The sequence below is a fragment of the Vigna radiata genome, chromosome 2 (assembly GCF_000741045.1).
Source record: "Vigna radiata var. radiata cultivar VC1973A chromosome 2, Vradiata_ver6, whole genome shotgun sequence".
NCBI classification, from domain to species: Eukaryota; Viridiplantae; Streptophyta; class Magnoliopsida; order Fabales; family Fabaceae; genus Vigna; species Vigna radiata.
The window spans coordinates 17,756,920-17,771,090 of record NC_028352.1 but is presented as its reverse complement, the minus strand read 5'-3'; positions in this window follow the sequence as shown (position 1 = coordinate 17,771,090).

The following is a 14,171-nucleotide window of genomic DNA, read 5'->3' as shown; positions in this document are numbered from 1 at the left end:
CAAACACTTAAAGCAGTAACAATACATTCTTAACAGTACATCGTATTTTGGATTCAACATGCATAAAACACTAAAGCAGATTCAACCAAGAAAATAATTAGCTCCCCTTACCTCAGCAACAATAGCACAGTTCACCAAAAGCGCCCTAAAACAGTATCCACGCAGCAGTGAACTCATAGGACCTACAAATCACCAAACAGGTGATGAAGCACAGCTCTTAGAGCTATAATAAACTGAGAATGGAAGGCAGAACACATAAAGCACATGCAACCATCAACTTTGTGTTGGGAAATAGGTAGGCTTCGTTTTACACCAAGAGGGGGGGGGTGAATTGGTGAGTTTTCAAAATCAGAGTCTTTTTGAAATATTTAAAACAAAGTTGAAAACTTTACAAGTCTTTCTTGAAACGCAAGTAATGAATTTTGTGTTCAACGGAAAATCATAGTTGACTACGCAGATATCACAGCCGACTTAAACTAAAAGAGTAGGGATAGAGAAATCAAACATTGGTTTTTATACTGGTTAGGCCAACAATGCCTACATCCAGTGTCCTTCCAACCCAAGAAGCAAATGCACTATAATGGTCAAGGTTTTTACAACAAGGAATTTATAGAAGACCTCCACGTCAAAAATATAAATCTCCTCTCTAACCCTCTAACCAAAGTATAGGCATACAACACAACAAGACTTGCAGCAAGATGTCCCCTCTCCTGCAATCCGTCAAACACCACTTTGAATAATCCTCAAAGTGAAAAGTGAACCAGACTCAACGAGTCTATCCCCTGTAGTCACAACAGGTAGACACAACAATCTTCAAGGATGCCAAGCCAAGTCTTGATCAAACTCGATGCACTTTCACTGTGCAAAAAATGATCAATTAATGAGTGTGCAAACAATCTCCTTTTGAATCTCTTTCAAGAAAGATCACCACCGTCTTCTTGGAGAATTCTTGGAGCTCTATAACCAGAGATGTCAATCTGAAACAGAATGTAAAAATGTTAGTTCCTCAAAAGTCTCTGAACAATTCGTGTTCAGACAATTTATAGAATTCTGTTAAACAGATGTTCTCATAGTCGAATAAGCTACTAATCCAGTCGACTAAGTCAAGACAGTTATAACAGTTAAGTCAGACTAGTAGCATACAATCAACCAAAATTATTTCTCATTCAATACAGTTGACCCTCAGTCAATGCTCAACTAACTTTTGAAAATATAGTCGTTACTATACATGAGCATAACAGAATTTCAAAACAAACAACTAATGCAGTCGAATGTGTGGTGCACACAGTCGACTTCAACATGTTAGAACAAATTGAAATTCTTTTCTTCTCAAAATCTCACAAAGCACTGATTCTCAAAATCTCTACAAAGACTTTAGCATAGTCGATTCAATTAATATTGGAGTCGACTTTACTGCAGCTTTGTCACATAGTTATAAGTTCACAAAAGTGCTTGTGGTTTTCATGCTTAAAAACAAGTGTAATGCATCCAGATATGATGTAACATGTACAAGCTCAATGAGTATGCATATACACAACAATATAGCACAAAAACATGTTCAATAGATGTATCAAACAATCAGCATAAGAACATGTATCAAGACAACAACATATGTGTGTTATTAAGCAATTTGTTGTCATCATAAAAAACCAAAGTGATATAGATATTGTGTTGTCAACAATCTTAACACTTTGCGTGTCCTAGACTCTAGAAACAGTGAAGAAAGGGAAAAATACTTACACTCTATGAAACACAAAACTAATCGGATGGTTCTGTAGCTCTGGACTCCAGGAACGTGGAAACACCACCTAATCAAGAATCAATTGCTTCAGTTGGCTGGAAACCTAGAGAAAAGGCAGGACACAAGATGAAGACAAAGTTCTAAAAAGAGAAAGGTTTGAACAAAAGTGAATCAGACTTCTTAGAAGTCTTCCTTCAAGACCATGTTGTTCTTAGTTTATGGGCTGAGTTGCCTTAACAATAGGCTCAATAGCTTAAAATAATTTCAGCCCTTACATAAATTATTTTTAAAAAATTTCAAAATTCCAAAAAGTATTTAGGAATTATTTTTTATAAATTTTATAATTAATACTTTAATTATTACTTTTATTTAAAATTATATTTTCAAATATAATAACAATAGTATTAATAATTTTATCATATTTAAAAATTAATAATCTAATTATATATTATATAATGATTTAAAAATTAATAATCTAATGTATTTAATCGCAATAAATCTCTTCAAGGTAATAATACAACCACACATGTCACACAAATTAGCAATATAATATCAAATCAATTTATTAGTTCTAAAAATATCATAAGTTATATATACCATCCATCCTCGATCAGATAAATTCAATCTTGCAAACTGTCATAAATCCTAATCATGTCGTGCAACACTAACATGGTTCCCTGCTACTCGGGGGAATTGACACACTTATATATGGCGACAACCTTAGCATCTGTAGAGTTGTTTACATTGTCAACATCAGAGGCAGATTTGGCCAAAAAGGCAACTTAAATCCAAAGTATTCTAAGCATAAACAGAGTTGGCAGTGTAGCACTGCTATTGTAATATTAACAAAACATCTTAAAATATTTGGTGTAAAAAGTATTAAAAATTTTAGATAAATTAGAGATAAGATCAATTTATAATATATAAATAAAATATAAAAACTAATAATAATATATAAATAAAATATAAAAACTAATAATAATTTAATAATAAAAATATAAAAAACGATGTTAGAATCCTAACTTAATTCTTATACCATATTAAAAAATAAGTTTTATATCTAAGTGAAATCTCTAACCGTTGTACTCTCGGTTTAAACTCAGGTTTATTGTCAAACCTCACTTTAATGCCTAAAAATGCACCAACTCACATGAACTTTAGAATCCCCAATAATAATTCCATTATCAGTGGAAAAAAAGTGTCGTATTAGAAATATATTTGACCAAAAGTTTACAATCTTCAATGACAGTAATAAAAGACTCACTAATTAAATTTAAAATAATATAATAGACAGATTTTGACGGTTAATAAAAAGTAACAGAAATAAAATTATTCTTAGCAGTTCATCTAACTGCTACAAAATAGTGATCAATAAAAAATACTTTCTTTGTAGTAACCACACACCATATGCAATAACAACTCTAATAATCTAATAAAAACCGACAAATTGTATCTTAAATATTATTTTTACTGAAGAAAATAATCAATTATATATTTTTTAATTCTTCTTGTAACCATAAATTATAATTTATCAATAATGGAAACACATTACATGTTGTTTCAATATTTTTATATGATAATAAAAAAGTAAAAAAATAATTATTAAAATAAAAATCTATTACTAAAGTCTATCTTTAAGTGTTAATTAAAAGTATGTTAATAGAAAATATTTATAAAAGTAAATATTTTAAGAGTGCTATGTGGATTGTTTATCATAGATCACAAAATAAAAAGATTTGATTGGATTATGAGAGTAAACATAGTTAAAAACATTACATTATTAATGGTTATAGATGAATATAAAATATAATTTAGATATACAATATTTAAATTGTTGAAAACGGACAAAGTTAATAATTTATTAAAAAAATAGACACTTTTTTATATTTTTTTTTTCTAGAATTTCTGTTTGATTTTTTCATGGTTTGGTACTTTATAATTGATCCAAATCGAATTGAATGTAAATTAATTATTTAAATATTATTACATTAGATATTATTTTAATCATATATGAAAGCATATAGTGTACAAGAAGAAATTTAATATGTTTAACTTTGGTTCACGTCTATAAATATGCTATAAGGAGTAAAAAACATGCTATAAGGAGTAACAAAGTATGCTTAACATATTGATGAGATAAAGGTAATGCTGTCATGGTGATGTGAAAATTATGTCATTTGTCTTTTGAAGAATAAAAATGCTAAAACAAAACAAAATATTAGTCAAAGGAAACAATACATAGTATGAGGATTGATTTTGATGTTTATAAATGAGATTTGTTAGGCTTATAAGAGATCAATATTAGGAGTTATTCAATACTTATGTTACACTGAATAAATATAACAAAATCATCTATTTTTTTAGTAGAAAATATAAAAATCATGCTACAATATGGAATACTTGGGACAAATTTTGATGATGAAGTTGTGTATTTTAAGTTGTTTCCATTTTCTCTTAGAGAAAAGACCAAGATATGATTACAATTAAAGCTTAATATTGGGAGGATGTGGAAAGAATTGGCTAGATTCTTCCCACAATGTAAATATATTAGTGCCAAGGCTGCCATTGTAACCTTCTCCCAAGGAGTAGATGAACATTTATGCGAAGCATGGGAGAGGTAAAAAGCTTTGCTTAAAAAAGTATCCTAAACATGGATTTGTTGAAGTAGCACAACTCAACATGTTTTATAGTGGACTTAGACTACAAACAAGAATGTTGCTAGATGCTTAATAGGTGGGTCCATGATGATGAAGAGTATTGAGAAAGCTACCACAATCATTGAATCATCAAGCACAATATGACATAAGTCAGCTTTTAAAAAAAAAATATTGGAGCTAGGAATGCAAGATGCCATATTGGCACAAAACAAACTCATTTCTCAATAAATGGAAGAGTTGAAAAAGAAAATGACAAAGTTGTAGCTTAAGTTGAGAGCTCACGACTCTGTGTAATAGATTTTAAAATGTGATTTTTGTGCAGGTGAACACCAGAATGACCACTACTCTATTGTGGAAACTATAAGGGAAAAGGAAATACACTTCATGAACAACAATAGAAGGCCAAATATCTACTCTAACAATTGGAGATCAAATCAAAACCAAACTCAACAACAAAATTGGGGATGAGATTATGGTTTAATTGACAGATAAACTACACCAGTAAATTATCATGGATAGTAACCTCAAAAATAGGGCATGGTGTCAAAAAATTGATGATGCACTAACACAATTCATCTAGGTTTCTACATCAAATCATAAGAACACAAAAGCATCACTTAGGAGCCTGGAAGTGCATATTGGATAACTAGCACAACAAGAAGAAAAACTCACAACCAACACTAAAATTAATCCAAAAATGATGACTTAAGAATAGAAAAGAATGGTGAGGAAAATTGAGAGAAGAAAATAGAAAAAGTGTGAGCATTATTCTGAAAAATTGGGAGAAAAAAAAAGTGCATAAAAAAACATAAAGATTGTACCTATTCAAGAAGAAGAAGTAGGGAGTGAAAAAGAAGTGAGAAAAAGAGAGATCATGAGAAAAGAAAGAAAAGAAAAAGGGAGAGAAGAAAAAGAAGAAGTTATTTGAAACGATGACCCTCTTGTCACTCACCTACCATACTCTCACGGGCCAACAAGGAAGGATAAAGAAAGACAATTCAGAAGGTTCTTGGACATGATAAAAAAAAGCTGCAAATAAATGTGTCATTCATTGAAGCAATGAAGCATATGCCCACCTATACAAAGTTCATGAAAAATTTATTAACTAATAAGAGGTGAATCTTAGAAGAGGAAATTGTGGAACTTGAGGCTGGATATAGTACACTTATTCAGAAGATTCTACCACAAAAAATTGATGATCCAGGTAGCTTTACACTACTTATGACTATAGGACAATTTAGAGTTGGAAAAGCCTTGCTTGACCTTGGTGTAAGCACTAACCTCATGCCATTGTCTATGATTAAAAAGATTGGTGATGTGGAGATCTTACCTACAACGATAATGCTATAATTGGTTGATAGATCAGTTAAAAACCTTTATGGAATAATAAAAGACCTACTAGCAAGGTTGTCAAACTCGAGAGTTTACATAAACTCGTAAGAGCCTAATAAACTCGACTCCTAAACTCATAAGAATATACTGTACATGAAAAAAATATATGAATAACATCCTAATTCAAATAAGTCCACAAAATTATATAGTTTCAAATAAATAAGTGCATAGGAATATTATAAAACATACATTGAAATGTCAAAGTGTTTATGTCTAATCCTTTAATCCTCTAATAATGGCATCATCATATTTGTCATCATTTTCATCCAACTCTTCTTTTTATGAATGTTGTGCATCCTCATTGTTCCCAAATGTAATGTTATCAAGATCAAGAGCATCTAGAGTAGGATCAATTCTTGCTCCATCTAAGTTAACATTTTCACAACCATTTTCACCTTCATATTGCTTAATCTCAATAACATCATTGAAATAACACAAAAAACACTAAAGGGGGGTGAATAATGTTTTTGAAATTCTTTCGTAAAGTAGCGTCTAATGAATTAAAAAGAGAATGTATATAAATTGTAAGATGTTTACACGCTGGTTTTATGAGATAAGTAAATGGAAAATGTTTTAAAAAGCAAAGCAAAAAGCCATAAATATTTATATTGGTTCACTCAAGAACTTCTAAGGGGTTCCAATAATCTTTTCCAAGATTACACAAGTTTTGCCTCTTTAGGTTCACATCGAGTATTCTCATCAATCTTGGTTTACAACAAGTATTGTAATCAATCTTGGTTCTCTAGTAAACACAACTAGACCGAGTTTAACCACTTCTGGTTTACAACAAGTATTCTTATCATTCGTGGTTCCCTAGTCAACACAACTAAACCGAGTTTAACCACTCTAGTTTATTTCAAGTATTCTTACCACTCTTGGTTTCACTCTAGACAATACTTCTAGACAAGTGTTTTAATTCTCTTTAGAATTTACAACACAAACAGTGTTCAGATTATAGATATAGGTGATAAATCTCAAGTAGAGGATATAAACATTATGAAGTGTTTTGTATTTGCTAAGATTTTTCTCTTAGAAGATATTTAGCTTTAAAAGGTGTATGAACACAACAAGTGATAGGTCTTTGAAGGTTTACGTTAGGAAAAATAAAACTAAAAAGTGAGTAAGAAGTGGTTAGGGGTAATTAAAAGGAGTTTAAGCAGTAGTTAAAGAAAGTTTTAATTAGTAGTTAGGCAATTTTTGTCTTTTAAGGAGGGGGCATATACTAGTTCTGGTTGTTGAGTCTTTTATTTTTGAATAGGAACTGTCCTGTGTAGAAGGGAATGTTTTCCCTTGGAGGTTGTTGATAGTTTTCAGTATTTTCCATTCAATAAATTGTTTCCTCATAGTGAGGATTCATTTATCTATTTGTGATTGTTTATTTTGACATAGAATCTTGGTTTGTTGTCACTAAGAAACCTAACAATTTGTCCGACTGGCTGGATCAAAGAAACCGTGAGACCTGGAGAGTCGCATGAGTGTAGTGGAAAGACTAGTGAAGGAAAATGCCCGAGCAATCGAAGAGTAGAGAGAGGAATATCGAGACAATTTCCAAAGGCTTAGTGACACGATGAAGGATTTTCTACGAAGAATGAAAAATATGGAAAGAGGATCTTAAGGAAGTAGAGGGTTTGTGTCCAGAGACAGGGTGGGAAAAAGGGATGAAACTGAAAAAGAATGGGAGGAAGAGAGAAAGGAGAATTAGTGGGAATGGATGACGAGAGTAAAACTTCCTATGTTTGAAGGAGAAGATCTAGTGGGATGGATAACAAGGGCAGAAAAATTCTTCGAAGTTTAGGAAGTTTTATCTAGAGAGGAAATTAAATTGGATTTCATAAGTATGGAAGGAGGAGCTAATCATTGGTTTCAGTTTTGGAAGATGAAAACCAAGGAACCTACTTTGGAGGAGTTGATGGAAGCACTTATTAAGAGATTTGGGGGAAAGGAAAGATGTTCAGTGTTTGAAAAGTTGGTAGAGGTTAGGCAAAACGGTGAAATAGAGAAGTATATTCAAGATTTTGAAATGTTGTGGGACAAGTAACCAAGTTGACGGAGGAACAATTGATGGGATATTTCTTTGCGGGCTTACATCTTAACATAAGAAGTCGAATAAGACCGCATAGTCCTAAGGATCTTTTAAGGTCCATGGATGTTGCAATATGGAAGAGGTTTCGAAAGAGATTAAAATGGGGGAGAAATGAACAAAAGTGGAGGCTATCAAATTCGTTATCAAGGTAATGGATGTGTGACTTCTAAGGTGGAAACTTTAAAGGGGAATAGGAAGAACGAAGAAGTTTTAGTAATGTCAGCACAGTTAGAAGGGAAGGAGGAACCACAATAGAATCTAAGGTTGGAAGCAATAATTTAGGGGGCAGCTAAAATGGGGGAGGAGGAATTTGTCTTATCCTGAATATATTAAAAGAAGAGAAGAGGGAAGATGCTTCCATTGTGGAGGACCTTATAGCCCAGGACATAAGTGCCCCTTATAGTATTCATTATGGGAGACGATGAGGAAGTAATGAAACAAGAAGAAAAAGAGGAGAAGGAACAAATTCAAATGGAGTTGTCAATTTTTTTGATAGGGGCTTAACATCATCTAACACTATGAAGTTACAAAGGGTATTAAAAGGAAAGAAGGTGTTAGTACAAATTGGCAGTGGTGTAAGCCATATTTTCATTTCAACCAAGTTGGTGGATGAGTTGAGTTTGGAGGTAGAGTCAACTCCCTCCTACACGGTTTGCTTGAGAGATGAGCACCGAAAGAATATTGTTGCATGTTGTAAAAATTTATCCTTGCAATGATGGTTAAGGTGAAATTTTATCTATTCAAATTAGGCAAGGTAGACCTAATTTTGGTAGTTTTGTGGTTGACTACCCTAGTAGAAGTTAAGATAAATTTGAAGGATCTGACTATGAGATTCAACCAAAGAGAGAGGGATGTGAGAATACAAGGAGATCCAACATTAACTAAAAAAGTTATTTTGGCCAAAGAGTTATTAAAGGAGACCAAGATTGAAGTGGTTTCTTTGGTGTGAAGGATGGGCAATGCATAATTGGAAGAAAGGATGAATGAAGATGAAAAATTGTCTCTAGAACAGTAAACAAAGTTAGAAGAAATTCTAGGAGGATTTGAAGAAAGTTTCCAAGAACCAAAGGATTACCTCATAAGTTTATCTTGTGAAAATCATTTTCATTTCAAGCCTTAACTGCTTATAACGGTCATATTATTTTGTTGTTGGCTTGTTTGATTTACATAATCGATTACATGCGCTATTTAATCTGTTAAATCTTAAAGAAATGTAAAATTGTTAAAGCAGAAGGAAAAACTTAACAAATCACATTTATATTAAATTGTGCGAGGATTTGAAAATCCTATAAACAAATGTCTTACGTGTTGTTTCAATACAATTCTATGAACATTCACTTTCACAACTAACTTGTTGTTTGAGTATCGATTGCAAGAGCATCTAAGATTGTCTTGGAGAATCAAGATCATACATTTAGGTAAATTCATCAAGCTTTTTTGCAAGAAAGTTGAGCTGATACATTGTTGATCATATATGCACCACTAGTGTATTCTTTGAGGATCAGTTCTACATTGCAATCAAGAGGATTGTGTTCCTGTTGCTGTTAGCCAGGAGGAGAGAACCGTGGTGTTCTTCATTGGAATTGCTCTCAAGGTGTTCAGAAAGTTGGGATTACATTTTGGGTTTGGTAAGATTGTGAAGGTGTTCGCATATTGTATTATACGTGATATTAAGTGGGGAAGGAGATTGCATTGAGAGGGGATATTTATGTATTCTTGCTTGTATACTCTATCATTATAGTGGAATCCCTTCAACTAAGGTTGTTGAAGGAAGACTGAATGTAGGATTGGCCGAACCAGTATATATTGATGTGTTGATCTTTCTCTCCTTTCTCTTTTATTGTTGATTCATATACTTGTGTTATTGATTTCAAGAAAACTCAAAGATTTTGCAAAGCTTTTTGAAAGAACAATTTTTTAAGCAAAATCCAATTTAACCCCCTCTTGGCTTGAGATATAAGGCATCACTATTTTAATAGTATCAATCATATGAGTCCAAGGGTTTTTTATTTTTAATTGAGAATTTACTTTGATTAAAGTTAGAAACTTTCAAGTGATTGATTGGGTTTTTACCAATAATTAAGAATGTACTTTGACAAAAGGTGAAAAATTTAACAAGAATTAATGAAGAATGTACTTTGGTTAATTATCTTTTTACTTGATATAAGAGGTAAAAAAAATAGACATGATTAGGCATAGTAATATTTAATTGAGAATGTACTTTGGTTAAATTTATCATGATTAATCTACAAAGTTTTTGCTTTTAATTGAAAATGTACTTTGGTTAATAGTGAGAGCACTAACAAATTAATTGAGAATTTACATTGATTAATTTGAAAATCTAAGACAATAATTAACTTAACAAAAATCTTTAGATAACCAATGATGAACCCTATTTTGAAAAATCAGTGAAATCAACCTATTTTCTGTTGAGATTATTGACAACACAATTTCTATATCAATCTAGTTTTTGATGATGACAACACATTGCTTAATAACACGCATATGTTGTTGATGAATTACATGTTCTTATGCTGATTGATTGTTATATATGTTGAACATGTTTATGTGCTTTATGTGCTATGTGCAATGCATCATTACACATGTTTTACTGCACATGTTTTAAAGCTGAAAACCACAAGCATTTTTATGAACTTATCACTGTGTGACAAAGTTATACTGCAGTCGACTCCATTACTAATAGACTTGACTATGCTAAAGTCTTTGTACAGATTTTGAGAATCAGTGCTCTGTGAAATTTTGAGAAGAAAAGAATTTCAAAATGTTTTGCATACTGAAGTCGACTATGTGTGTCACACACTCGACTGTATTATTTGTCTGGTTTGAAATTCTGTTATGCTCTTGCGCTCCAACAACTATATTTTCAAAATTTAGTTGAGCATTAATGACATAGTCAATTGTGTTAAATGTGTTTTATTTTTGGTTGACTATATGCTACAAGTTTGACTGAACTGTTATAATTGTCATAATCCAGTCGACTGAATTAGTAGCATATTCGACTGTGAGACTATCTGATTAACAGAAATCTATAAATAGGCTGAACACAATTTTGTTCAGATACTTTTGATGATCTAACATTTTCATTTCTGTTTCAAATTGAATTCTCCGTTTAGAGAGCTCCAAGAATTCTCCAGGAAGACAGTGGTGATCTTTCTTGAAAGAGATTCAAAGGGAGGCTGACTGTGCACACATTGCTCAATCATATTTTGCACAAAGAAGGTGCTTCTGATTTGATCACATTCAGGCTTGGCATCCTTGAAGACTGTTGCATTGATTCTGCCTTGGCATCCGTAAAGACTGCTGGTTTTGAACCTGTTGTGATTATAAGGGATAATTCACTTTGATGATTGTTCAGAATGGTTGACAGATTGCAGAAGATGGGTTATCTTATTGCATTTCTTGTTGTTGTTATTCCCTATATTTTGGTTAAGAGTTAGAGAGGAGATTTATATTTTTGACGTGGAGGTCTTCTATAAATTCCTTGCTGTAAAAACCGCAACCATTATAGTGCATTTGCTTCCTAGGTTGGAAGGACACTGGATGTAGGCATTGTTGGCTAAACCAGTATAAAAACCAGTGTTTGCTTTTCTCTGTCCCTACACTTTTACTTTACAGTCGACTTTACATTTAGTGCAGTCAACTACGTTTTTCCGCTGCATACAAATTTTCATTACTTGCATTTCAAGAAAGTTTGAAAAGTTTCATATTTTGATTTCAAGATTGCGAAAAGATTTTGTTTTTGATAAAACACCAATTCACCCTCCCCTTGGTGTAAAAAAGCCTACCTGTTTTCAAACATTTTCTTTATCATTGTTTTTATCTTTTTTATATCTTTTTATAAATTTATTTCCTTCTACCTTTTATTATTTTGTTCTTTAATCTTTTATTGATTTTTATCTTCTTTATTGTTTTTGTTTTACTAACCTTTTGTATACTTTTTTATAAGAACTAATTTATTAAGAATCAATTTCGTGTTCGTTGGAGTAACGACTTGGGGTTGAATTTACCATTTCTATTTTGTTGGCTACTATCGTAGCAATACTAAAGTTGCTATAGTTTAGTAGTATTAATTTGATTGTGTCAACGTTAACGTTATCAAATTTGACATCATTGTTAGGGAACACGTTAGAATTTTCATCATTTTGGTTCTTATTATATCTTTGTTATTTTAATTTTATTTTATTTATCACTAGCATTTTCTTTTTCTCTTTTTTTTTCTTTTGTTTATTTTATTTACTTTCTTTAGTTATTTTAATTTAGTAAATTTTTCTTTTCATAATTTTTCTTTGAGAAATTTTGTTGGAAAACTTGTAAAACTAGTTGGGGAAAACTTTGGCTAAGGAAAGATAAAGTACTTTAGTTGTCCATTAAGACACACCTCTTGTTGATAGGGGGAGCTAGACCTACCTTATACACCTTGGTTTTTGATGATGAACAAAAGAATGATTTTATGGTTTCTTGCACAACAAATGGTATAACAATAGCTTTATCTTTATCATGATTGTGCTTGATATATGAATTCATTATTGTAAATGAATCATGCTTTAAATAGATTTAATATATCATTTCTGGTTGAAATAGTCGATTAAACATTGTGTATAATCGGTTAGATTTCACCAGATCACCTTGTATGCTTAACAAGAGTAAACTTGATGGAGGACCATCCAAGATCAACATAGGACCTTTAACAAGAGCCATGTCCAAGAGAATCCAAGAGGAAGAGGGAGTACTCACTACTTTACTTTTATGGAGTATTAATTACTAAACACCTCTTTCTCTTTGCTAAATAAACTTTACATTGTTTTGTAGGTCAAGCTTGGCAAACACTTGGAGGAGTAACCAAGCAAGGAAAAACAAAGGAGCTAAAATTGAAGATGTCGCTGCTACCGCTCAGCTGCACATATTCTGTACAACCCAGCGGCACCGCAGACAGCAACTCCATCTTCCTCTGCAGTTCTGCTTAGCTGGCAAACTGTAGCTTGCACCCCAAGCTTCCCAAGCTGTGTAGCTTCCCTAGCACGCCTCTTTTACACCTGTAGTAGCTTGCTAGGCACGTTTTGGAGTCCTCTCTTCATCTATAAAAGGGAGACTCATACCATTGTAAAGGCAACTTTGAATTGATAATGAAATGCTATTGAGATTTCTCCAAATATTCTTTTCGGAGTTCAAACACTTTGTGCCTATTCTGCACATTCTCCTCTAGCTTCCTTCCCTTTTGGAAGGCTTTCGGAGCTTGAGATTCATTGACTCACCTACACACCTTCATTGAGACATCCATCAAACACTTACCGTGCCTCATCTTCATCCATCTATCTGCTGTTTTCTCTGGTTCTGGAAGTGTTCGTGACTGAATTGCAAGGATGCTTCCATCATTTGGCATCAAGAGCCAGTCGTTCCAGTCACGCTTCAAGAGCTAAGTGTCTCGTTTCCATTTCCTCTGTTTCTCGATCATGTACTGTTCCATGCGTTCAATTTTTTTTTCAATCTTTGCTTCGGGTTATTCCACTGTCCTGTGAATGTTTAATCCATTTCACTGTTCTATAGGTGTTTTCTTCATTTTAAACGGTGCATCTTCGTGAATCTTCGTCCAATTCTAGTTTCATTTTTAGTTTCGTATTGTCACTGTCATGTGCAACACACTTTGCCGTTTTGAATCTGTCATGTGTATTTGATTCATTCAGCTGTGCATTTTTTTTCGTTTTGTTGTATGTCAATGCATTTCCTAGCTCAATTTTGATCATACAAATCCATGAGGCATTGCCTAGCTTTGATCAAAACACTTTTGAGCATTGACCGAGACTGTCTCTGCATAAAACCGTGATTTCTGGTTTGAAATTGTGATATCTGATTTCGTCAAGAATTTTGTTGTTTAAAGCTTCGAGCATGTTTTCTTAATGATCTTAGATGTTTCTAAAATGATTTCAAGTCACAAGCATCACATAATTACAAATTGAGTTGTTGAGTTCATCCAAATTCTGTTTTTCCAAATCTGCATCAAAGTTGTCTCGGTTTCCTCTACTGCATAACTGATTCAGTTCAATTTCATTAATTCTGCAGTGGTTAACAAGTTTAATTGATGATATTAAACATGTTTCAATTGCTGGAAATCAGTATTTACCACTGCATCTGAAAAAGTTTGTTTGAGTTACAACATTTTCTGTTTTACCGAGACAACATCTGTCACGGTTTTTACCAATTTTTTTTTTTGGTTTTTGCACCGTGCCTATGTCTTTGCCTGAGTCTTTTAGGTCAATTTAATTTTTCCTAGCTCATATAT